This window comes from Aythya ferina (assembly GCF_964211825.1).
Source record: "Aythya ferina genome assembly, chromosome: 5".
NCBI lineage: Eukaryota > Metazoa > Chordata > Aves > Anseriformes > Anatidae > Aythya > Aythya ferina.
In genome coordinates, this window is record NC_140301.1 from 54,738,996 (window position 1) to 54,764,724 (window position 25,729).

At 48.2% G+C, this 25,729-nt stretch overlaps 1 long non-coding RNA gene across 2 annotated transcripts; it reads right to left on the minus strand.

The window, feature by feature from the left end:
* Nucleotides 1–772: 772 nt before the first annotated feature.
* On the minus strand, nucleotides 773–13,719 carry LOC311437941. 2 transcript variants are annotated; one of them, XR_014693845.1, is made up of 5 exons: nucleotides 13,567–13,719; nucleotides 10,375–10,504; nucleotides 3,688–4,952; nucleotides 2,019–2,689; nucleotides 773–1,262 (listed from the first exon to the last, which is right to left on the minus strand). It is a non-coding gene; the product is annotated as an uncharacterized lncRNA (long non-coding RNA). The 2 variants fall into 2 exon arrangements; XR_014693846.1 differs by having other exon boundaries at nucleotides 774–1,262; nucleotides 2,079–2,689.
* Nucleotides 13,720–25,729: the final 12,010 nt, after the last annotated feature.

Here is a 25,729-nt window from a genome sequence, read left to right on the forward strand (position 1 = left end):
AAACTCCTCCAGGGTTTTTACTCCTTCCTTGTGTCCTGGATTCACCTTTCAAGCCCAGGTTCATTTAATCCTACTCCATGAGCTAGAACAGCTAGATTGCCGCCTATATCCCGTCTGTCTCCCAAACATTATAAAGCTTGAATAAACACCCAGGATCCTAGTAAAGTGCAGTACACTCTCACACCAAGTACAAAACACCCAACCCTCCTCCCAGCGCTGGCTCTCTTACAGTGAGATTTAATGCACAGGTGATGTGTATAAGAGCTGGCAGCAAGCTGTGGCCAGGCAGAAAGAGGTGGAAGGGAAGACAGATCTAGAAGTCCAGGTGAGGTTTTCACGGCTGCACTTTTACTATACCATGCACCCCAATCTCACGTACTGCTCAAGATTCAAATGTAAAAGCAGACCAACTTGTTCAGACTCAGTAGTCTCACAGATGCTGAGAAGGCACAAACCCTAGAGAGACCCAGCAAATCTACACAGGATGTGTGGTGTGGGGTAACGTTACACTGTGGGCAACAGCAGAGACATGCTGGGGGGAGATTTGAACAATGAGACATTTGCGGCTTGGTGAATCGTCTCTATTTCCAGTAGACTGAGCCAACACTGCACTCCACAGAGCTCAAATTAGGGCTGTACAAATACCTGCTTTTTTTTTTTTTTTTTTTTTTTCCCACTTTGATCCCAAATCAAAATATTTAAAAAGAAAACCATCAGAATCAGAGCAATCTGCAAAAATCATTTTTTGTTATTCTTTTGAGCAATGTAGACTGGTTTGAGCCACCCATTCTTCTTCACTTTCTTCTTCACTTGAGTGACACTACACTGAGAACTACTCACTTATGGATACATTTCTTTTGGGACACTGGGACACTGGAAAAGAAAAATAAATAGAAAGGCAGTCTTCTCATCTGCTGCAAATAACTGTGGGAGCATCCCCTCCTTGCTCTTCATGGCACATGGCCGGTGTCCTGGCCTCTTGGCCACATCAAGGTTTTTCCACCATGTAGATCACTCAGGAACACTAGAGCCAGGGCTAGACTCACAAGTACATGGGAGGTAATGGAAATCTTGGAGGGAGACCACAGAAATGGAGAAATCAAGACTGGGCCCATGCCTGGAAGGAGGCCCTGATCTCACTAATCCAAAGACTGATGGGGTTTGTATAGACTTGACCCAGGAGTTGTTGCAGGGTGGTCATTGTCAGCAGGGTGATCATTGTCAGCATAGTCTGTGGTGTGAGGAGGTCAGAACTGGGCCACCTAGGGAAGAGAGCTTGTCAGTAGTCGGCAATTAACCAGACCTCTGCTTCATAACAAATGCCCTATTTTAAAATCTCAAGAATGATTTCAGTCAAAATTTTGAGTCAAATTTTTAAGAAACATTTTTAGGACATTCATTTTGGTATTAAAAAAAAATAAAAATTGAATACAAGGTTTTCTGAACCATCCTGCATCCTCTGCAATTCCATCCTAGTGATATCAGTTAGACTATTAAAATAATATCTTTTCAAAAATATTGCTGACAAAAATTTGAGTTTTCTGGTGGAAAATTGTCTATTGTCATTTTTTCAGCTTGGCATGGTGCTGGAAGCTATTTGCTGTTCTACATGATGAATGTACAGCACAACTGGGGACACATGACAAAGGCATGCATATGGCCTAGTGAACAGGAGAATATTACTAAGAAGAGGAAAAAGCAGATACAAATTTTATTTGTATTATCCGGAGTTGTAGTTATTTTCATGGTGTAATAGGAAGCTAACAACCAGATTTTTTTTGAATTAAAACCAAAATTGGTATTTCAGAAAGCATCTTTTCACTGGCATGCCTTAGAATCTGTTTTAAACTCCTGTAAATCGTAATTTAGTTTTCACTTCCTCTGCAGATCCACAAGTGTCCTCAGGATAGGAAAAACCACACTGGTACTCAAATGCCCCAAGGAAGCAGGGAAGAAGGAAAACAAACAAACAAACAAACCCAAACACCACACACTGGAAAAAGGAAAACTCTCCTTACCTGAATGGCTTTTCAGTTCTAGTTATGCTGAAGGCTGAAACAAGAAAAATAAACACTGACCTCTTTCATAAAGCTCTTTGAGGTCTCCCAAGGAGGAAAAAAGCCCAATTAAACCCATTTTCACTGTTTTCAGAGCAGCATGATTTCTGGCTTGTCAGCAGGCCCTCATGCCAGTCTTGCTTCAGATGGAGTTTTACATTTGTGTCACTTCAGAGCTGAGGAGGACTGATATCTTCCCCTCTCACCGTTCAAGTGATGGCAGCGGTCACTTAAGACTTTTTCTTCCAAACAACACCATGTTCTGGTGTGGCAGCATGGTGTGGGGAGGACAAACACCTCGCTCCTTTTCCCTGAAGCATTTGTGGTCCTTTTGCATAAGACTACTTAGGACCCTTCTTAACTACATGGACATCATCTCCTCTTCTCCCAGGCATTGCTTTTATGGTCCATGCACCTTCTCCCTGGGGACCCAAGCACCTTCCTGGCTGTGACCTGCCTCTCCAGGGACCCCCACCACACCCTGCATGGACCTGGTCCATCGCTTGCTATGCCTGGGACCACTGACAGGTTGGGGCCACCATGGCTCCTGGCGCCTCTCCCCTGCCTGGCACGGGCAGCATGTTGTGAACATCTTGATATCAGGAGTCCCCCACACGCAGCAGCAGCGCAGCCTGAGTTACGGATAATTTCAAATTACAGAGGGAAGAAAAACATTTAGCAAAATTATGTAACTGAAGTTCAAAAATAGTCTATTGCCATCTGGTTGTGCTATTTTGAAGACCAAAAAACCCTCAAGTCTTTTTAAAGCTAACTACACTGTTTGCAAACTCAGCCAATTTTTTTTTTTTTTTTTTTTTTTATGAAACCTTGAATTTCACAAGCTTGATTTACCTCAGGAATTATTTGAATCAGCTTTGCCTGCGCACAAGTCATACGGCTTTGTTCTACTTCTGCCATGCATATTTTAAAAGGCCCATCACATTTCTGTAAAAGCGAGTGCACAATGTCAGGAGACTGAAGAAAAATAAAATAATAAAAATAAATAACATAATAAAAATAAATAACATAAAATAATTAAAAAAAGAAAAAGAAATAAAAAATAAAAAGAAATAAAATAAACCCAAACACTATGGATTAATCCTCTGTTCCGACTGAACTTGTTGGACTGTGCACCTGAAGTTATTTGTGCACTAATGATTTAAGTGGATAGCTAAATGTGCAGAGCAGAAGCATCTTCACAGCCTAGTTTTAGGAGGAAATTGTTTCGGCAACCTGTGGTCATAAGGCACAAGCCACCATAGGAGCAATGTGCTCCCATGCACAGAAGGGCCCTGGGTCATGAGTGTTAGAAACCAAGCAGCTGAGGTCCCCAAGCAGTTATCAGGAGAGAGCTAGAGAAGTGTACTGCTTGGAGCCTAATTACATAAGGTTAATTGTTTTCTAATTTGCTGTCTCTGTACAGAATGGCATTCACATCTATTGCCTGCCCTGATGCTTTTCAGTCCTGACACCTCTTCACCTGTCTCTTCCAAGGCAGGAAAACAGGGCAGTCTCCCAGCACAGACCCTCAGCACCTCTAGAGACATCACCTGCCTCTGCTGAAGCCCACAGGCACCCAAATGTAGAGGGAAACCTGGGGTGAGGCAGAGCCTGGGATTGCCCCCTTTACCTCCATGTGCCTGGCTGAGGCACTCCTGCAGGAAGCGTGGTCATGGAGCTGCGCTCACAATTGAAGACAAACGTTGAAAGCATATTATTTAATAGCACTGTTATACTCTTACTCTCTTGGAAGGAGCCATTAGCTAATAGTCAGGAATTCATAAGGTTGTTTCTTCACTGGAAAAATTGAGAATCTAATTCAGATGTGTCCCAGGTGCAATTCTGTTTACTTACAGTGAATGAGTACAAAGCCTAGCTTTGTCAAGCATGGAAGAACAAAACAGGCAACAGCAACAACAAAAGAGCAGCTTTCTTCCTCCCGTTTGCCAGAGGTGCTGTTTTCCATGGCAGCTTATAGCTGCCTGAGGGGGGGCTGCTGCCACCCTGCCTCCCTCCATCCTCAGTCCCCAGCTGGATGCTCCTGCCCCCTTCTGTGGGAGGTGTAGGATCTGATCGGGCTGCCAGGGTGTCCATGGAGGATGTGGAAAGGATGGATGCCACGGAAATATCATCTTCAGCTGCCTGGTGCTGCACCCCACCAGCAGGTCTGGCTGCTTCCAAGCTCACCTAACCCTGATGGGCTGCAGAAACACCTCATCTCCTTTCTGCCTTTCTCAGCCACACCAGGCTAGGAACAAATCCTAGGTGCATTTGTCACCCTCCCCAGCTGGTGACTAAGGATCACAGACCCGCTCTATTACAAATCCTGCAGCATGGCATTTTGTCAGCCTCATTTTCCACATCTCAGCAGTCCAGCACCCTGCTCACCGTGTCCTTGTCACTCCTGCTCGGGGAGCCAGCTCTCTGCAGCAGCCTGCCAGGTTGTTTGCTCCTTGGGCCATCACAGCTAATTGGGAAGCTCAATAAAATATAAGCGTTGCGAATTAATCTTCTGAAGACCCGTTAGTTAGCCTCTGTCAACACTGAATTTCACTCGAGTCTTACTTGGAGCCTCACTAACCTAAGCGCAGAGCTCAGCTGGCTCTGTCCTCACCCTCCCTTGGAGGTCACCAATCGATGATGAACGCGAGCTGTGGCACTCGCTCTCCCTCTTCTGTCATCATGAACAGCAGCCGCCCGTTCTGGATGCCTGCCCTGGTTTGCTGCACACCCGTCCCCATCATCCCAGAGCAGCTCTGCTCCCCATCCTCATCGGCCACTTGTACGGGGCAGGTTAATCAGGGCGGGTCGGAAAAGCAGTGCTCGGTGAATTGGAGGCTTGGCACTTTGTGCTGCTCCAAACAAAACCACGATGAGGTCAGCCAACAGGTCCAGCTGGAAAAAAAAGTACTTCAAATCTTTACATCAGAATTTCTGACAAAAAAGGCATTTTCAGTTTGAAATTGCTTGTTTCTTCTGTGTATGTGTTTGAAAGAGAAAGTCACCAGGGGAATGAGCACATGGCCAGCCAGAAGTTTCCCTCCCTCCTTCTGTCTCCATACCATGCAGGCTTCACAGTTCATCACCCTACTAGAGGGAAGGGGGGAATCTGAGCTACCCGTTTAAAAACCATACAATCAAAACCTGACCGGGCACTTGGATGAGAGTGCTCCACCACCAGCCGTGGCTCCTGAAGTTTGTTGGGGAGTTTCTCCTGCAGTCCAGGGCAGGTTTTCCCATAAATCACAGGGCAGCTCTGTGACAAACCCGTGTCCCACTGCTGGCAGAGCAGGCGTTTGCACCCCCACGTGGAAAATCCCCACCATAACCAGGCATCTGGCTGCCTGGGGCCGGCTTTTCTCAGAGCTTTCTAGCTCCGTCTGCCCTTGAAGGCAGGATTTTGCTTTAGAAGGGAATCACATTTTCTTTCTGATTTCAAGCTGGATCTCATGCACATCAGCTGTGTGCTCCTGACCAATAGTGTGGATTGCTTCTGTAAGGCACCATCACTGCTCCCACTGGTAATTAGGATGGATGAGAGGCAGTTAACAGTGCAAAGGTTAATGGCAATGCAATTCACAGTGCAGCAAGGGCAAATGGACTCATGTAGGCACGCACTCATCCGTCAGCTCCCCCACCAAGCACCCCTCCCTGGCGAATGTCTGTGGGTGTGCGATGCCATCTCCCCTTAACCACCCCGGGAGGTGCTCAGCAGGGTGCCCCAGCCAGAGCCCTACCTGCCCTGCACCCCCCAGGGGCTGAGCTGCCCCTGGAGGGACCTCTCTCTTAACCAGCTGTACAAAGGCAGCCTTGAGACCCTGTTTTGGTGCCTAATATTAGGTGGGGGTCCCAGCCATACATGAGGCTCAGTTTCTCACCTTTCCTCATTACCTCCTTCTCCCCCTCCCCAGGTAGGTAGGACAAAGGAGGAAACCTTGGCACATGGGGACTGAATAAAGCATCCTAACAGCAGCTGCAGTGTCAAACAGGTAATACAATCTCCCTGCTCCCACCCACTCCCTGCTATATACACCAGGGAACTGTATGAGCTCTCAGCCAGCAGCACAGCATGCCCCCACACCCCCTCATCTTACCGTCCACCAGGCCTCCCCCTCTGTCTCTCCAGCAGCTTTCAGAAGCACTGGCTTTCATGAACCCCCCTCCCACACAATGAGCCTTGCCCCCACTTCTCATTTCTGGCTGAGGATCGTTCTGCTTGGCTACACTGACACAACCAATCTACTTTCTTCAACCTAATGTACCAAGGGGCTCCAGCTCCGGGCTCCTCTTTGTGAGTTACCCTTCTCCCAGCATCTACATCTGCGAGCTGTCAAGGCTTTCTTCACAAAAATATTAGATAGGATGGAACAATGTTCCAATTCTGGAGGACTTTCTTTATAGCGTAGTTACCAGGATGATTTCCAAAGAACAGGCAGCTCAGGAAGGCAGCAGCCACCACCTACTCTGTAACCTCCGACCTGCAAACTGGAGCTTTGGAGAAAACATCTGGGGAGAGAGGCTATTTCATCCACCTTTATGATGAGGCACAAGAGTCCTAACCTGGTGTAAGCTGTTAATAATTGGGAGAATTTTTGCCTGTGCTTTCTAACATGGCAAAATTTCTGGCGAGATCTGCTTGTTCAGCCTGAAAACCCCGGACTGGGATACAGGTTGTCCTGAGACAGGCTTGGGAAACGTGGCATGTTCAGCAGGTTGCACCGCTGGTCACAGGAAAGGTGCAGAAGTCAGGCTTGAAACAGGTTTGACATGGCGGGACTGTGGGCTTCCAAGAGCAGAAAATACCGATCTCATTTTCTAGCAGTAGGAGCACTGTGATGTGGGCACATGCTCAGTTCATGGACACACCAGGACTCTGCATTCCCTTGCTCACCACACGCTGAAGCTTTCATTTTGCTTTGCAGCATAGGAAGAGAAACTGTCACGGGAGTTTGATGGACTTGAGCCATTTCTTTAATAGTTACCTGGAAGAACTTTATTTCTCAACCAGCAGCCAAGCTACAGCGGCAGAGGCCCTATAAGGAGATTGTCATGATAAGGAGATTAGAAGGCCAATCTATAGGTGTACATCTTAGGTTTCTTACACAAAAAGGCCTCATAAGACATGCTTCAGAATATATAGGGATTTAAGCCGAGGAGGAGGTGAGCCCACCTACGACACCAAACAGCTTTGAGTTGTCTGGGACCGTCCATGCAGATTTGGCTGAGCAGTGCCAGTTGTGCAGCCTGAGATGCCAGAGGTGCTGCTCTTCTGTGGCTGGCAAAGGCTGGAAAGAGGTGGTCTCACAGGAAAAGCATCCCATTGAAAAAGGTGTGCTTGGAGGGCCTCTGTGCTGCTATTGATATTACCTGCATGTCAGTGTGGGCAGCATTTAACTTCCCCACATGGTAAGAAGGAAGAAAGCCTGGCTGCTGTCAATGGTTAGGAGATTGCAGTGAAGTTTCCCAGCTGGCCAGAAGGCTTAAGGGAAGAGAGTTTCTAGACAAGATAAAATAAGCAAAATAATCTCTAGTATTGCTGCTTCCCTTCCATAGCTCTAACGTGGCATGTCTACAACCTGGTGCTCTAAGAGTGCCTGGTGACCCTGGCGCAGACATCACCTCATGCCAGCCAGGAGCTAATTGCACAGGGCTCCTTCAATTGTCCCAGACTGGACCTCACCCACGGGCTGGCCAAAAGCCCGGGCATGGAGCCTGCTCTGTTTTCTTTGTGCTGACTTGGCCCACAGAGGGGTGAGAAGCCCATTTTCCAAGGCCTGGGCACAGCCTGTTTTGCTCCAACACAGCCTCTCCCCAGTGCTGGCAGGTGACTGTGGAGCAGATGCCCTCTGCCTGCCACCTCCTGGCCAAAGCCTTGGGAAGCCTGGCCATGCTCTGCTTTGGAGAAAAGCTTCCACACCTACAAGCTGCATGAGAAACAGTTAATGGATGAAGAAATGATAACTACAAGGCAGACACAATGTCCTTACTGTGAGCTGGTGGCATCACCGGGGAGTTTATTCTGAGCTGTCAAAGACAAGATCTCATTTGCTGCCAAATGCTCAGGGCTTAGGAAAGTCCCCATTTTGGTGCCTGCCTTGTAGAACAGGATGATATAGGAGATGGCCTTGATATTGCTCCTGCCACAGAGACGTAGCAAGGTTGGTGGGCAGAGCACGTGGCAAAGGGCCTTGGTTGCCTCTGCAAGAGGAGATGATCAGGAAATATGGGAAGGGAGACAAGTTGGACTCATGCCCTGTTCTGATTCTTTGTGTATGAGAGGCTGGATGTGTTTTGTTTTCTGCTTTTTCTTATATAAAAAATACCAAACATCAAGTTGTGTTTTGGCAGAGGTCTACTCGGAAGATCTAGAGAAGCAGAGTGGGAGGTTTTGCAGCTTCTAGTGAAAGGGGGAGAGGAGGAGGTGTTGAACTGTAAAGATTTCTCTCTTCCAACTGTTGGTTAGGAGTGGAGTTAGATAAATGTTAGCTAAATACAGACTGCTTAAAACATTTTGTAGGAAAAGCAATTCTACTCGAAATTCGTCAGCTTTTACTTGCACTGTCATAATACTATTAGTTCTCCGGTGAAGAAAAAACAAACAGGGTAGACAAGACATGCATTGCTAATGTAAAAAAAAAAAAAAAGAGAAACAAAATATTTTTTTTTAACCATTCTCACACAACAAAGAAGTTGACTGAGTGCCCATTTCTCCTTAGCTTTCTACATTCTTTGCTATTTCTTCCTCCTGCCATAGGAGAAAGGAGCACATGTGACTTCCCCTTGCAGGACAGCCTCACCATCCACCTGCTTGGAGCACACAGGACCATGGGGATCTCTGGCCTTGACAGTGACAGGCATCTGGGAGATGCAAGCATACAGCCCTATCAGAACTGGTTTCTCAGCTCTACAAATGGAGAGGAAGATTGGAGCCTCTTAGATGGAGGGCAAGGCTGATAACTTGACCCATCAGAAGATACTTCTCAGTCAGAGAAAGCAGCACATTGATGGCTATTCTGACCTTTTGACTACTTGGTGGTCCTCTACTGACTGGTCTTGGCCAAACTGTCTTAGCCAGAAGTCAGGATGTTGAAGAGCAAGCCCGGATCAATCAATTCATTAGAGACAGGTTTCCAGAATGTACCTATGGAGACACCAGCTGGAAGATCAGCTCAAGTCAGAGGAGAGATGGAGAGAGCACTGGTATGCTCAGCATGAATGAGTGCAGACAGCCAGGGGCAGGCACCAAACAAAAGAACAAGAAAGTAATGAACCCTGGAGGCACCCTGGCCAGAGGAGGAGGTCCGTGTTTGAGGGACACCATGCAAGGAAAGACCAGAAATAGATGCAAGATTCTTGGCATGGATTATGCTGTTGAAAACCACCCAGCACTATCCATAAACAAAAAGGGTGCGACGAAGATAGAGGCAGGTGCTACCATGTCCTCAAACACATCGTTACAGCAAGGTCATAATACTGAAACTTTCACAGGCAGGGTGACTGTGCAGGTACAGATAGGTAAGGATGAAATAAGGAACATCATTGAACCACAAGGAAATGTTTTGTGAAATAAAGACAGGAACTTTGCCAACGAGTCATTTTATGTTAAAAAAGATAATTCTTACCATTCTCCCCAAGAAATATTAGAAGTGAAACATTACCAGGTGAAGTTTCTCATAATTATAAAGAGCTTGTGTGAGCATACAAGGCCTCTCTAGCTAATATTGCCAGGAATGCAAACATTCCCCCCTCCTCCCTTTCCAAGTAGTTTTATTAAAAAGACAAGCAAGCAAAACCCTTCTAGCACATGCAAGAAAACATGAACTTCAGCCCTCAAACCACTTATCCACGTAGGAAACAGTTCTTGGTAATGTATGCCAGGCACACACATGTGAATACTACAGAGCCTTATGATTTCCTGAGGACAGGAGGTAAAAGACAAAAATTATGTCAAAAATAACATAGGAGAAGCCCTCGTGAAAATAAGCAGGCTGCTCCAAATGTCCTCACTATTAATAGATAGGAGAAAAAACACTGATGAAAAATGTGCATCCAACCATCCAACTGAACCTGCAAGAGATCAGCTTTGGAAGAGCTGAGCATTATTGACAGGTTTGCCCAGGAGCACAAGGTGGCAAGTACAAAATGCTACGTGAGAGCACTTCCAGACCTCAGAGACCCACACGTGAACCGGCTGCAACTGCAGTGACTCAATCAAAACTGACACAGAAATAACTTTCTGGCTGTGAAGGACAAAGCAAATATTACTTAGACCTTTTACTTATTATGTTGAATAGATGTCACTTGAAACAAAACTCACCTTTATCAGCACAAAGATGGGATTCGGTATTCTTCACAAGCAACCTTAGAGGGTTTCAAAGCAATTTCCAGCAAAGAAGGGTTCACAGAGAAACACACCAGGATAAAATTCCTTCTTTCTTCCAGCAGCTCTGTAAAGAAAGCTTCAGAACATGACTACATCTCCACAGCTGAGCCTGGGAAAGGAATCTACCCCTAAATATGGGAAAAATATGTTCAAAATTTTCTCTGTACAAAGATTTAAGCTACTATAACAACTGTGATGGAAGCATGCAGTTGCCTGTTTCAAGGCATTTCTTTTCTCAAAACAGAGCCCACAGCACTGTCAAGAACAGGCTTTCAGTGCAACTTGGGTTTTGTTCTATTCTTGCATTGACTGTGTTTTCCATATCATTTAAACAAATTGAAGAACAGCAACCATCATGTGTTATTAGCTTTTAGGAAGTCTTTCACAGGGCAGATGGAGACTTTCTACGGTAGATATTCTCCAGCTTTAGAGCAAACTGGGTCACTGTTTAACCAACATCAATGGAATTTCATTTTCCATGGCTATCTACTCACTCTGAACCGTCATAAACTTCCATCACCTACAGCATCCTCTAGCAATGCAACTCACAGCAGAACTGTGTGGCAGGGGGAAAGTTCCAGCCTCCTGATAATTACACCTGATGATCTTTAGTTCTTGTGCTAAGAGAAGGGTATGGTCATCCTGCAATCAACTCTTCCACTGCCTCACGTGATTTCATAGACCTCTGCATACATCTAGAGAAATCATCCAGCCACCAAGTGTGGTCTCCATTCAGGAAGGGAGAAATGCTCAGTGGGCATAAGAATCAAATGTTTCTCCTCCTCTAAGCTGGAATCAATACTTCTCTGAAAGAACCAGTCTTTTTCATGTCTACTAGTTCCAGTTTTGGACTACATGGGCAGTAGTCTGGGCTTATCTAATAACTTCTATCTCCTGAATGATAAACAGGGTGTAACAGCATGCAGGCAACCTAGGTTAAGTCAGTTAGGAGCTAACATCTTAAAACCAGAAAGGAGGGGAAAAAAATACAGTATGTCCTCAGATTTCCTAAAAACAGGATTCCTTGAGGATTTCTGATGCATTTACTTACCTAGGCATCAACTTTCCTAAATCTGCTGGCTTCATTCACAGTATAGAGGGCAGCACTATTTTTTTTTTTTTTTTTTTGCTAGATCAGCAGAGAGTCCAGCACCCCCAAGGCACAGCTACAGCTCTTCAGCAATAGTGCAATAGGCATAGGTCAGAGCCTTAGAAGAGAGGTGAGTCTAGCCAACAGCTATTAAATAGCTTTTATTGAGAATGCCTGCAGCAGATGTTCAGAATAAAATAACAAAAGCTGCTGAGATTTTGGATTGTGTAAGTACTCCACTGCTGTGCAAACAGCACCGGGGAGAACTCTCCTGGGTACATCCTACAAAAGCTGGACAACAGGACCTCTAAACCAACCCCATTATAGGCGAACCCCAATGAAAATCAGCCCAGTGTGATCCTTACAGCAACAATAGCAGTGATTTTATAAGGGAACACTTCATGAAAATTAAAAGAATCGGGTCATTACAAAGCTGGCTGGAAGGAACAAGCTCTGCCTGCCGGATCTGGCAGGTGAGGCATGTAAGGATGACCAAAGGGCAGATTGAAACTTACCAGGAGCACCAGGACCAAAAAGATCCCAAATATCATGATCCCCACAATTTGAACAAAACCCTTAGACGCTGTTTTATTTTTCTGGCTTGCTATAGCCTCCTCATTATAGATTTTTGGGCTTTGGCATGTCCCAGACCTGTATCCCGTCTCATGACACTCACCATCAGAGGCGCTGCTACAAAAAGGCTCTCAGCTGTTCACACAGCTGCTTAACCCACGTAGTCAGAAAGACTTCATTTTATTTAAAAACAAAAATAAACTAAAAAGAAAAACAACACATTAAAAGTAATCTTAAAAAGCCACTTTTCTGAGATCAAAACAGTGCATTAAAGCTACTTTGATTTGTGCTACATGGTACAGCATTGGAAAAGAAAGGGATACAAGTGTTAAAGCAATTTCTACTGGAGGCTTATAAAACTTCAGGGGGTAACATTGCTAGACAACTTCATGCAGTAGTTTACAGACTTGTAAGCTTTTTAACAGCAATCCAAAATTATTGTCTGTTAATATCTCCTGACTTTGGAGAAGCCTTGCCAGTTTGTATCAGCCAGGAAATCTGTTCCTTGGGCTCATTCACAGAACATTTTGAGCATCTCTGGCAAAATATTGGCTTCAGCAAGAGTAGAAGAGTTTACTCTGAAATAAACTCAAAAGTAAACATATAGAGAGCAGTAATGAAAATTCCTGGAAAAATTATTTTCTGTGGGAACACAAAACAAAAGAAGAGGTCTTGTTTCTCTGCACATGGTCCCAGAACTGACCAACAAAGAGTTGGTGCAATGGGTCTGCTGCAGCAGCCTGAGCAGCACATATATAAATAGAAAGAAAAATAGAAAGTTTTTTTTTTTTAATCCTTCTTGAGGATGTGACCCTAGTCTAAAATAAGCACATAGAGCATTTGGGGCAGGGCTTATTGCTAGCAGTGCTGCAGAGCCACAATCTCTGCAGTTATTTGGTGGGGAGCAAAATAAGTTCTGGAGACTCTAGAGCAAAAGCTGCTTGAAAGGAGGCCTCAAAGCCCAGGTATAGAAGCTTGGGGCCTCCTTATTTCAGAGATGAAGGACCCAGCAGCCCCACACCTGCAGGAGTACCTCTACAGCCACCTGCCAGCTAGGGAAGGAGACTCAGACCTGGCTTTGAAGTATTTCAAAGTTCCAGTAGTGCCAAATCCAAGGGGTGCAAAAGCCATAAGTTCTCAGAAAACCAGGAGATTAATGAGTAAAAGCAAGCTTCCAGCATCTCATCTAATAACTTCAGACCCCTCCAGCTTCAGGCTGCCCTGGTGAGGATGCTTCCCATGTCAGCGGGTGCTGCTGCAGCACTGTGCTAACAAATCTGAGCATATCCAATCCCAGCTCAGCCTAGAGTCATCTTTTCACCCTAAGGCCATCTGCTCCAGCTGCCCTCTCACTCAAAACATTTTAGTAGCTCTGTATGCTTGCACACAACCACATTCAGCTTCAGTGCCTCTTCCCTCCAGATTTCCCTGCCCCTCCAGGGGGACAGAGAAGCATCACCCACCTGGGAACGAGGGATGGCACAGCTCACTTCCCCCAGTGCATTCCCAAAGCACAAATTCAGTGCTCCACAGATGCCTTCTGGTTGGTTTGTTTTAACAATGCTGCACACAGCTGTGGAAAAAAACAGCAGTCTGGGCTCTGGAAGTCTTTAAGGAGTTTTGTTAGCTCACATGCTCCAGCTGGAAGTCATCGACTGATCAGCAATGTTTTCTTATCATTAAGATCAGCTTAAACAAATGGCCCTCATGATCGCTCAGTGATACTGATAGTAAAGTAGGGAAGGGATTGCACCTGCTCTGTATCACTTCTCACCTTCCCAAAATAACGTGGCTTTCACGAGCACTTTCCTGTGGGGCCCTGTGCTGCTCACTGTGGGTTCCCACTGTGCTGTTTCACAGGTTCCCCATGCAATGAGGATAATCCTAGAATAATGATTTCTTGCTGGGAGAAAACAAAGGGGTCCCTTGGCAGGGCTGTTTCATGGGTTACCCACCCAGCAGAAGATCACCCACCACAGATCACACCCTGCATCTCCATCCCAGGGGATCCCTCACTCGCCTCTCAGCTTTGGACAAGAGCTGGGTTGCCCATGCCCTGTTCCCTGCCCTGTGTTAGGGAATAACTCAGCAAACAGGGCCAAGCTTCCTTTTGTTGGCCTCCCCTGGCCACTGCTTTGAGGGACCCTGTTAGCCCCAGACTTTCTTTAGAGAACAGATAAAGCAAGAAGAAAATTCATGCAGTCACTGCTTTTCCCTTTTGATAGCCCGTTTCTCCAGCACTGGCAGCAAAGATAAAGGGAGCTCTATGGGGAAGAGATTTGCGCTGAAGAATATTTCTGAGTCACTGATCAGTGAAGGAAATAAAGGGCCTTGGAGCATCTTGCTCACTTTAAAGAAAGAAAAAGGATCATTGATTTTATTGGGACTCCCCTAGGCAAAACAGCTACCTAAAGTACAACATATTTTTATTGTGCCACTAAGGAATGTGTGCTAACATTTATAAATTTTCCTTTGAGGAGCCTATCACTTGGCTGCTTTAAATAACTTTGTGTGATACAAAAATCTTTAACCCAGGCACCGCTGGCGTCTAGAAGACGCCTGCACAGAGAAAGGGGGGCATTTGGGTTGGAAAAGCTCTCACTGATGAGCCCCTCCTCACTGTGAGGCTCAGCCTCATGGTCCCCAACCAGTCCCCAGTTTCTCGGTGGGGCTGGGAGCTGCAGCGTGGTGGCTCGGGGATGCTGGATCTGGCTGTGCTGAGCTCTTGGACCACTGCATCCTCTGCAAGGAGCAGTTGCGCTGAGCCAACAGCGGGGTAACGCTGCCAGAGAGGTAAGCAGCACAGGAAGATACATCCTACTGCAGCAGCTGATGTGTTGGAAGGAGTAGACAAACCCAGGCCTGGAAGGGCTCTGCCTGTCTTCTGTGATTGTGCTCATTTGTCTCACAGGGATGGAGCCTGCGGAGGCTGCGGAGAGCATGAATTGCTGCTGTCCGATCTGATGGGCTCTGCTGAGCTGCGCTCCATCACATGGCTTGTCGGGCCACACAGTCATTAAAAGCTGTCTTTTGGAATAGTTTTTTTTTTTTTTTTTTTTTTTTTTTTTTTTTTTTTTTTCCTGTAGACTGAAGGAAATATTCTCTGTCTCTTCCAGTACAGGAATTAAAGGCAGGAAACAAAGATTGCAGCACCCAGCTTCAAAACAAGCAAAAGAAAGGGGATCTTCAGACACCAGGTGACTGTGTGGGACTCCTTGCTGCATGTTTTGGATGCATTCAAGAGGAGCCTGGAGACATTCCTAGAAAAGAAACCTGCTGGGGATTGCTGCATGCTCACTACACGCCCCAGTTATCTCAGGAAGCCCCTGAGCAGAAAATGGTTGGGGGCTGGAGAATAGCTGAAGCTTTCTTCATGCTCTCTTCCCTGCACATCCCTTCGTGATGGCTCTCAGGGACAGGATGCTCGCTAGATGGGCCTATGGTCAGATCCTCTGTAGCCACATTTATGCTCCTTTAAAACAAGCCAAACTGATCCAAATCATCTTTACACCAGCATGACAGTGTCTGTTCATTGGGACCAAAATAAACTACGTGGGACCCGTGTAAAGGAAAGGCTGAGGAAGGCAGGAATTTAAAACGAGGAGCGAACAGAGAAGCCAGCTCCCTGGAGCAGCCATGCCACGGAGAGCAACGTTATTCTCTGATTCTGTATTTCTGTGACTCTCTGCATGATCCCTGCCCACCCCTTTGCCCCTACACCTCCATGGGGATGGCTGCAGCTGGCCAGCTCCTGCACCAGGAGGGACACTGTCCCAGGAGGAGACCCATCTGTGGGGACGTAGGAATGGAGATGGGAAAGGACCAGATGCTGCTGGGGCTGAGGGCCTGCTGTCCCCTCCTGATGGGAGCCCCGTGTGTGTGCACAGAGCCTTTCTCACCCATTTCTCTTGGAGCAGCAGCCCGGGTGGAGGAGCAGGGGGTGGGCAGATGCAGAGTCCAACCATGCAGCTAATTCCCACCCATAACACTGACAAAATACAGCTTCAGGATGCTTTTTTCCCCCTGTGTTTTAAAAAAAGCACCATCAGAAAGTTTCTACTGCTGTCCCATGTGCTGCCCTGCACAGCCAAGCTCTCCCAGCCCCCCGAGGCAGCAGAGCACTGTGCCCATCTGATGGCACGAAAAGAGCATGGTGTTTGAGCATGGGCACATCAGGGACAGCTTGCTCGGTCCTCAGACCTTTGATCCTCTCTCAACATCTTTCAGAAAACCCAAGGAACAGCAGTAATTATTGCAAACCACTGCCTGGACGTGATCAATTGAGTCGTGCTGATCTGAAGGGTGTAGTGGAGGAAGCCAGCCAATGCTCACCCCTGTGGCAGAGTGGCACAGGTCTGTCCCTGCACCGTGGTGAGTCCCACCAAGGCCACCAAGCGTGAGCAAAGCACAAAATCCAGCCAGCAACAGGCAGTCAGTCACAAGAAAGCATCTTCCTGGGGGCTGTTGACATTATTATTCTAGATCAAGAAGCAAATCCTACGTGTTAGTTACTTAGTAGATGAAGTTACCATGCCAACTCATATACTACCCCTTTTTTTTTTATTATTATTATTGCAAGAGTAGGCAGCACTCCCTTGAGATTTCACAAAAGGGGAGGAAAAATGTCAAAGTGCCAAGAATATAATGGAATTTCTAGTCTCAGCCCTCTTCCCCATAGATCTGTTTTTCAGCACACATCCCTCTCCTCCTCATGGCAGCAGTGAGGCTAAGCCAAGAGACTCTCCGAATGGTAATTTAGAGGCCAGCCCACCGTATTGTGGTGCTACACTTCAGCAATGCACAGCTCTCTGCCCCCGCTTTGCACCGTTTTCAGGGAACTAATGCAAAGAGCCGGTGCCAAATGATTGCACAGCCTTCCCCCAGCCCCTCCTCGACTTCTCTGCACTTCTTCCTTCCTTCATTCTCTTTCCTGTCTTCCCATTTGTCTTCTTTTCCTCTGCTGGGAAGATCCTTCTTTCTGCCATTTGCCTTCATTATTTTTTGTTTCTGTTCTATCTTTACTTGTTTTCCCTCCCAGAATGGATTATGTTTCAGAGCTGAAAGCCTGACTGAATTTCATGCACTTTGCTTTCTCCCTTGGGACTAAGAGCCCCTGTCTCCAGGAAGCGTGGTGCTGCAGCCTCTCCTGGGGAGCTGGGGCTGTGAAGGATGTCAGGACAGAGAGGGGCTGCAGGAGGAGGCTGCGGGGCAGAGGACTGGCCCCACTGCCCTCCATGATGGTTGTGTCCGTGGGGGTCCCTTCACAGCCAGACCTGTGTGCCAGCCAAACATTGCCTTGTCTTACTCCTGCCATGGGACTGGAAAATAATGGGGGTTTATGGTGGGATGGGGACAAGGCAGTGCCAAGGCATGTGCCAGCAGTGGATGGCTGCCTCTTCCCATCCCCAGGACATCAGGTGGCTCCGTGTCCACCCTGTGCGTGCAGGAGATGCCACCACAGCCAGGATGGGGACCCTGTGTGACGAGGATGTTGGTGGTTGCGTCCTACACGCCTGGGAACCTGCGTACGGGTTTGTTTGTTGAGGATCGTGGTTCATGAGAGGTTATGGAAGTAAAACAAAAGGTGTGTTGAGTGAAATGCTGCCACTGCTGGCACGGCCTCCTGGCACCAGGCTATGCGTGCCTGGCACAGTGCTCGGCTGGAGCAGCACAGAAACCACTTGTGCCCATACACCGACGGCTGGTGGTGTCAGCACTGCCACTTGTTTGGGTGACACACAGCTTGTTTGGGTGACACAGGTCCTCACCAGGGTGGCAAGGGGGTGAGGACAGCTGGCAGAGGCTGTGTGCCCACAGGGGAGCAGTGGAAGGACGTGGTCCCAGGTGCTCACTGCTCCGGTGGCCGTGGTGGGCAGGGAGCACTGCCACCACCTTCCCGTCTTGCTCCAAAACTCACATCCCTGGCTGCATGAAGATGCTCAGATCCAGGAGTTAGCTTCATCCTCCAGGATCCCAAACACTTCACGCAGACATTTGTACCAAGCAGAGGTTCTCTCAGGACTCACCTTGCAGCTTTTTAGCCCCTTATCTGTCCACAGCCCTGGTCAGCTCGGGTCAAGGCTGTGATATGGGTTGTGACTCAGCAGCTGGCTGTGGCCAGCACCAAACAGGATACATTAATTTGTCCTGGTCAACATCCAAGGCCAGGTCCTGTGTCTTATCTTGCTAACAATCTTGGCTGCTGACCACTGTATTCAGACACAGCCAGGCGCGGTACAGCCAGGCCACCCAGAGGTGTTCCTCGGCTTTCCACGGACAAAATTAAATTCTAATTTATTAAGTTCTAATATCATGCGATGTATGCTGAAGCTTGGCTTTTTGTGGTCAGCTTTCCCACATCCAATTGACCTTGGGGCTTCTCTAAAGTGCCCAGTGGCCACCAGCTGGTGGGCCACCAGGCTGGTGGGCGTGCAATAAATACACATCGACTTCACACCAGAATACAAGGGATATTAGTCCTTAGGCATCGTTGAGTTTGCTCACAGGAATGACTGTCCCCACACAGCAATGCTGCTGGATGGAGGGATCTGAGGAATTACACAAGCACAGTTACTGGTTTGCACACAGTGACCTGAATCACAGCCTGGGGGTGGGCTGGGGTTATTTTCACCCCCTCACAGTGCCCCAGTGTGGTGGGTTGGAAAGTAATAGGCAGTGTGTAGCAAATCTGAAACCGAGCTGCCCCTGTGCTGACTAACGTGGAGCCATCGCAGCTGGAGAAGGGGGTGAATGTGTTTTGGAGTACAGTGCTGAAAAGAAAACAACAAAAGCCCAGAAAAGTTTATATACAGAAATTTGAACAGGCTTCCTGGCTGTATTCTTTCAATCTGATCAAAGTCAATAAAACACTAGAAAGAAGTGCTTAATAGGTCAAAGAAGAGGAAACGACTGATGTTCCTCTGTGATGTGGTGCAAAGATAATTACCACCAAGCCAAACACACTTCAGCATCAGTTTAGCAGATGAAGCCAGAGAGAAAATTAAAATGCAGGAGACAAAATGTGCAATAGCCACAGAAGCAATACAAATTTGGCTTTGTTGTTTATCCCTTGATTCTTTAGCAGGCTGGGGATGAAATTTGTGTTTGGATTTAAAATGAGAGACGTCGGTCTGATTGCTGCTTTGCAGTCAGAGAGGGGGAGGATTTATACACCTTTCCCCCTCAGTGTCATGTTCTCTCATCCTCATTCTCCCCTTCCAAGTGAAGGACTCCCAAAGGGCTGATTAGAAAACAAGGAATGCAGAAAGATGGAGGAATGTCCTTGGAGCTTCGTTAATTCAAGCACATCTAAGTTTGCTTTTCTGGAGAAAAGCTAGAAATGGCCTAAAATTCAGGTTGCTGTGTAAAGAGGGCTGAAGCCTGAGTCGACTGGAGCTGCTTGGTAACAGCACCTATAGATTCCTGCAAAACCTGACTCTTTGCAGAGCAGCAAACCAAGAGATGCAGAATGGGAATGCCACTTGTGTATGTGCTGCTGCCAGGACAGCACCCCATGGGGAGGTGATCCTCACCACCCCAGTCGGATCGCAGATGGGGGCTGGATTCTCCAAATAGCTTCAGCCAGGGAAAAAACAATCATGTTTTAGGGCTGGGCTTGGTGAAGTTGTCTCCTGCATTTTAATTGTCTCTCCGACTTCATCATAGCCCGTCACCTCCACTCCTGCCCTCCACTTCTGCCCACAGGTAGCTGAGAGCAGAACAGAGAGGCATAGGAACATTATTATTAAAAAAAAAAAAAAAAAAAAAAAAAAAAAAGATCAAATGAAAATTTTCAATCTGATTGAGCCACAAATGGATTTTTCTCCCAAATTTCTTGCTGGGCAGCCAGGCAAGCGGGCTGCCCCATGGTGTGGTGCCCACCTGCCATCAACACTGTGGCTCTCTGCAGGGAAAGGTGTCCCTCCAGGAAGGGACGGCACTCAGAGCCACCCAGAGCTGGGGCAGGCTCCATAGAAACAGGCAGGAAGCTCAGCTCACTCCCATCTGCTGATTTCACCGTTAATTGTTTTTATTTTCCTTCCCTTCCTGTCCCTGCAGCAGCAGTGGGAAGCCTGTCTGGTGATGGCTGCATCAAGACGTGGTGAGGGTCCCAGACCTCACCCTGGTGAGAGATCCTCACGCCTGTGGACCGGGATGGCAGCAGGGTCTGCTGTGGGCTGGCAGGACACAGGGACAGGGGCAGACGGCCCTCTGAGACCTCCACCTTGCCTCTGTGAGCGCTGGGTTCCTCCCCTTCCAGCTGGGCAGGGAGGAAAGCTGGGTCTGCAGTCTGCACCATCGTTCACTTCCACGCCTGCAAGGTTTGCTGGGCAGGGCCAGCCTGAGTTTCAGACCCAGCAGTAGATGATTTCTCACCAACATGACTCAGGGAGTAAAATAGAAATGATTGTGTGCTTTAATCCTCCTCAACTTGCCAGCACTAGAGCCTTGCGGAAGGAATGAGAGGGAAACACTAGAGGAGGATGAAACCTCTGCAAGGCTTTGTAGGAAGGGAGAAAATCTGCCATACCCTACACATGCACACATGTGAATACACCTGCCCGTCCATGCAGACAGGTTAAATTACAGCAGGGTGACAGAGTGGTGGTCCCAGGGAGGGGACACCCCACCAGGCCATCATGCCAGGGCTTCCCTCCTCCTGGCTCCCTCCTCTGCATGCTTTTGCTGGCACATGGACACGCACAGTTGGTGGTTACATCCAGCTCTTTGGTTGACATCAAAGCTTTTACAAGCTTTTTACAAAGATTTTTTTTTTCCTTTGGTTATATCAAGCTTTTTGTTTTTTCCTTATCCCCCGGGGAAAGCTGATATAGGGGCTTTCTTAAAGGGCCACATGGAGCTTGCAAACATCACTGGGAACTGGGTTTTGTGTGGTAGCACCAAAACACCTGGGCATCCATCGTGGCACAGCAGCAGAAATTTCACCAGTGCTGCTGTGCCAGGATGGGTCTGCAGCCTCCACATCACTGGAGGAAGGCAGGGCCAGGGATGCAGAGGCAGGATGAGGGGTGCAAGGACAGCCAGAGGGTTTGCAGCATGCCTGCCATCTGAGCGATGCCTGTGCCGGTTTTGTACCCCGGGGACACAGGGAGGAGGGGCAAAACCCACCAGTGTGTGCACGATTCATTGTGTCCCTGTCAGTGATTTAAATCAAATTAAACTCTGTGAAAAAAAGAAAGCTGCATTTCTATAGCAGCACCTGTTATGCTACTGCGATTAGAGTTCCTTTACAGCCCCACACGTTAGGAGGTCTCAAAATATGGCTGTATAAATACCCTCTGAGTATAAAAGCCAAAATGCCAGCCGGACAGTCCTCTTGGGGAAGGCTGTGGGCACACAGCCGACAGACATTGCTCGGGGCTGGGATCTCGGGGCTGCACACCTGAGCTGCTTGGTGCAGAAGAGGCAATGAGTGGGGTGCAAACAAGAGCCGTTGCCACCGACCTCCCCAGGAGCTGCTCCGGGGGTCCCAGGACCTTTGTCTCCTGGTATCCAGTTTTCCATGGGGATTATGCTTTAACAGAAATGAAGGATGAACCACCAGGGCCTGTTTATAATGGCATAATTAAATGGACTCTGGTCAGCCAACAGCTCTGCGGGGACGGCCCCGCACCAAGGAGCCCCTGCAGGTGCGCCGTGCCACAGCGGATCGGAGCAGTTTCAGATTTGTGGATTTAGGGTTTATGGAGTCATTGATATGTGAATTAAGCACTGACTGACTGAGACTAACTCTTCAAAAGGAGTCATTATGATCTCTATAGAAATATAATGATTCCAGTGACAACATCTTCAATGAGACTTCAAAAACACTTATTTAAAAAAAAAAAAAAAAGTACAGAAATATATATTTAAATAAAGAGCTAGCTCTCAGTTGTTCCCAGGCACGAAGGTAAGGAAAATCCATCCTTCCAGAGCTTCAGCCCAGGGATACAAAAACTATTAACCAGGCACGGGTAAAATTTTGGAGCATGGTGGGCTGGAGGTGCAGTGAGGCAGACCTTTGCAAGCTCTTGCCAGCACTGACATCCCCGTCCCCTGTGGCAGAGACGGCCCCAAGGCCCCAGCTCAGCCCTTGGCCTTGCTGACACGTTTGCAGCACCCAACATGGGGCTGTGGTGGCATGGTAGAGGCCCGTGCTCCAGCAGGGGTTTGCTCTTCATCCCCTAAATGAGGTATGGAGTGCCCTCGTTGTCTGGAGACAAGCATGGGACTGGTCCTGTGCTAATTGTCAAGCCAATATTTTTGCAAACGCCTAGGGAGGGTTGTGAAGGGAAGCACAAGGCTGCAATAACTCGGCAGGTCAAATTAAAGCACAAATTAAAGGACGGCAGCTTCTTCCTGGGGGCGATGAGCTGTGGCACTGCAATCCCGAGGCTGCTCCAAGGGTTGGGGGCTCTGCCACTGGCTTCACAGGCTGGTGCCCCCCAGCAGAGGCTGCACAGATCATGCTGGGTTTTTTGGCTTAAGGGTTGGCCCTCCCACACCTCCCCACATGCCTTGTGATCAGGAAGAAAAATGCTGCAGGTGGAGCAATGCATTTCAGGAGGTGATACCCACACAGGCGCACGCAGCCTCCATGCGTGCCTTTGCCTCATCCATCGCTGCCAAGGCTGCTAAAAACATCCAGGCTGCAATAAGTCTCCTCTGCTGGCACCCCTCACTGCAGGGAAAGGCGACCTCCTCCCAGGGCAGCTGCCCCGCCACGCACCGCGGGCCAGGGGACTTGGCAGCACCTGATGGATGTTTTTTCATTTTTTGTGCAGGACTGGCTTCAAGTACATACTCTGCTATCTTTTGGGGTTGCAGCATTGCCTGTGCTTGGATTTCCCAGGGCAGCATCGCATCCGAGGCTGGCTGCAAGCCCTGGTGCTTACCACGACTCCTGCAGTGTGGGTTGGGGTTTCTTTTTTTCCCAAGTTCCAGCTCTGGGAGGCAGCTGATGGGATAAAGCCATGAGCTTTCCCTCCTGAATCGCTCTGCACTTCCAGGGAGAAGCGCGGCAATGTGGCCTGGGAGCCTTAAAAAGCAGAGGGAGAGGAAAGGTAGGAAGTGGTGTTCCCAGCAGTTTTCAACATAATTTCTGAAGGAATCGAGGCTTCCATATGCTTGTGAGCCGTATTTTTATGTCTGAATGTGACTGCACCTGAAAAAACTCCAAATACTATGGATGGGAGGGAAATGGGAAATGGCACAGGAGCCCAGGGGTAGTGGGGATGCAAGAGCACTTGCCTGGGAACCAGGGAGAAATGGGTTGGACTTGAGCACGGATTCACCTCGAGGAGGCAAAAAGAAAAATCACTTTTCTCTCCGACTGCACAAATTGGATGGGTAATCAGGCTGGGTCGCCATGGAAACCCCCGAGGCCGGCTCGGTTGTCACTTTTTGCAATGGCACCATACTTTGCGAGGGGAGAGCCAGAAGTGCTGGAGAGCCTGTGAAGTGGGAGCTCGGGCTGCGCCTGCACAGCCTTGCAGAGAGCACACAGAGAGCCTTCGCTCTGCCCCAGTCCTGGCTCCCTCCTCTGCCAACGTTTCCAGAAATATCCAGGTATTTAGGGACACGGTGCTCGGATGTCATTTCCTAAGCTTTACATCGTGCCTATAGATTGCCCCCACCACCTCTGCATCCCCATCAGCCCGGCATCGGGACCTCAGCACCTCCTCACCATTAGCACATAGTACTAATTGGGCTGACCTTTGTAAGGCAGAGTGAAAACACTATAAATATAAATACCATAAATACCATATATATATACACCACACATATACATATACCATACATATACACATACACACCATATGTATATATACAATGTATATATAAACCATATATATACCATATATACACCACACACCATATATACCATATATATATACCATACATACAAATATCACCACATGGTGCATTAGGAGTCAGAAACAGGAGCCAGGTCCACGCAGCCAAGCAGCTGAGAACAAACCTGGTTTTCCATTAAAGCCAGGCTACAAATCTCTCGTTGATCCATAGTTTACAAGAATTGGCTACTGAATTGCAGCAATTGCTTGCCACAAAATCCCCAACCACAGCCCTGTGGCACTGGTGCTGTCACCTGAATTTACTGGGCTCTCTCTTCCTTATTTCCCAATTCTTTTCTGCCTCTTTTTCTGTTTTGTTCTCCCTGTTGACTCGTCCTGATGGGAAGGTCCCAGCCTCGCCTGGTCCACCACGCTCAGGTTAATCCTCTCTCACCGCTGTGCCTGTGGGCCCGGAAAGAAACCAGGCTGGTGCTACTGGGTGGAAGGTAATTTCACAAAGCTTCCTCCAGATGGCAAAATCTTGTTGGGAACACGCGTTCCTGCTGATGGCAGGGCTGAACAACAGCACCGAGCGTGCCGGCTGGGCACCAGGGCTGGCACAGCCAGGACACTGCGTGGCTGCTGCTGCGCTGAGGGCTGAGCAGGAGGCATCCCAAAACACTGCTAGGGAAAAGCAGGACATCCTCCACAAGGATTTTCTTTCCTTTCCCAGTTCACTTTGAGGCTGTGGGTTAGCCTCAGAGGGCTGGGAGGGAAGGAATAGCCTCACAAGGTCGCGATGATGCCTGGCAGGGCTGGCCCACAGCTCTCTGGGGACAGCTGGGATGTGGTGCTCATGGCACCAGGGACCATAAGGGTTTTAGTGCAAAGTCCTCTGAGTGCTCACCGGTGTTTCTTGGCTGAGAAAACATCCTGCTGATAATAAAGGGCTGCTAAGGGTGGCTTGTAAGGGAGCAGGATTTCTTGAAGACTTCACTCCCCAGGAGCAGGAAGGGTTACATGTATTGTAGCACTACCCAGCTTCACCATGTCATCAAACTTCATGACAATGAGCACTTTTTTTCTTTCTTTGAAGCCCCTTCCTGCCACAGGTAGACCTCGAGACTTCTTTTTTTTTAAAGAAAATGACCCCTCACAGATAGCTTGAGGGTTATGACCCTTCAGCAAAATCGAAGGAAAATGGCAAACAACTCCATAACACTGTAAATTTTTAAAATCTCACGAGCTTCTGGGGCAGACTCGGAGTCAGTGCTGCCCTGAGGGCATGCCCAAGAGCAGCCAGCAGTGGTCAGAGCATCGCAGAGAGCCATGGGGAGCAGGATGACCTAAACCAAGTCTGCTGATCTCCCCAGGGCTGGGTTCAGCAGCAGCCCTGCAGGTCCTGCAGCTGGATGTGTTCTGGGGTAGCTGGCAGCTCCTGGGGAGGTCCTGCCCCTCAAACAGGCACTGCACGCTGGTGGGAGCAAAGCTGCCTGTGCAAAGCAGCACCCTGTAGGTGCCTGGAGGGGGAAGAAATCACCAACCCGGATGGAAAGCTGTTTGGACTCTGTGTCAGAAGGGGCTTTCCACACCTGGGCATGCACTGTTCAAACAGCTGCCTCCCTTTGTCCCTGTTGTCACTGTGCCAGAGCAGAAGTGTCGCCCCTCGCAGCTTTCCCCAGCGCAGCAGGGGACCGAGCATCTCCTGCTTCAACCTGGCTTTGAAGGGGCTGGGGACAAAAAGCTCAGTGCTGGGCTGTGTGGATGAGGTTTGGTGGTCACCTCCACCTCTCGGTGGCAAGCCCTGAGGCTGTTTAATGCAGCTGAAAAC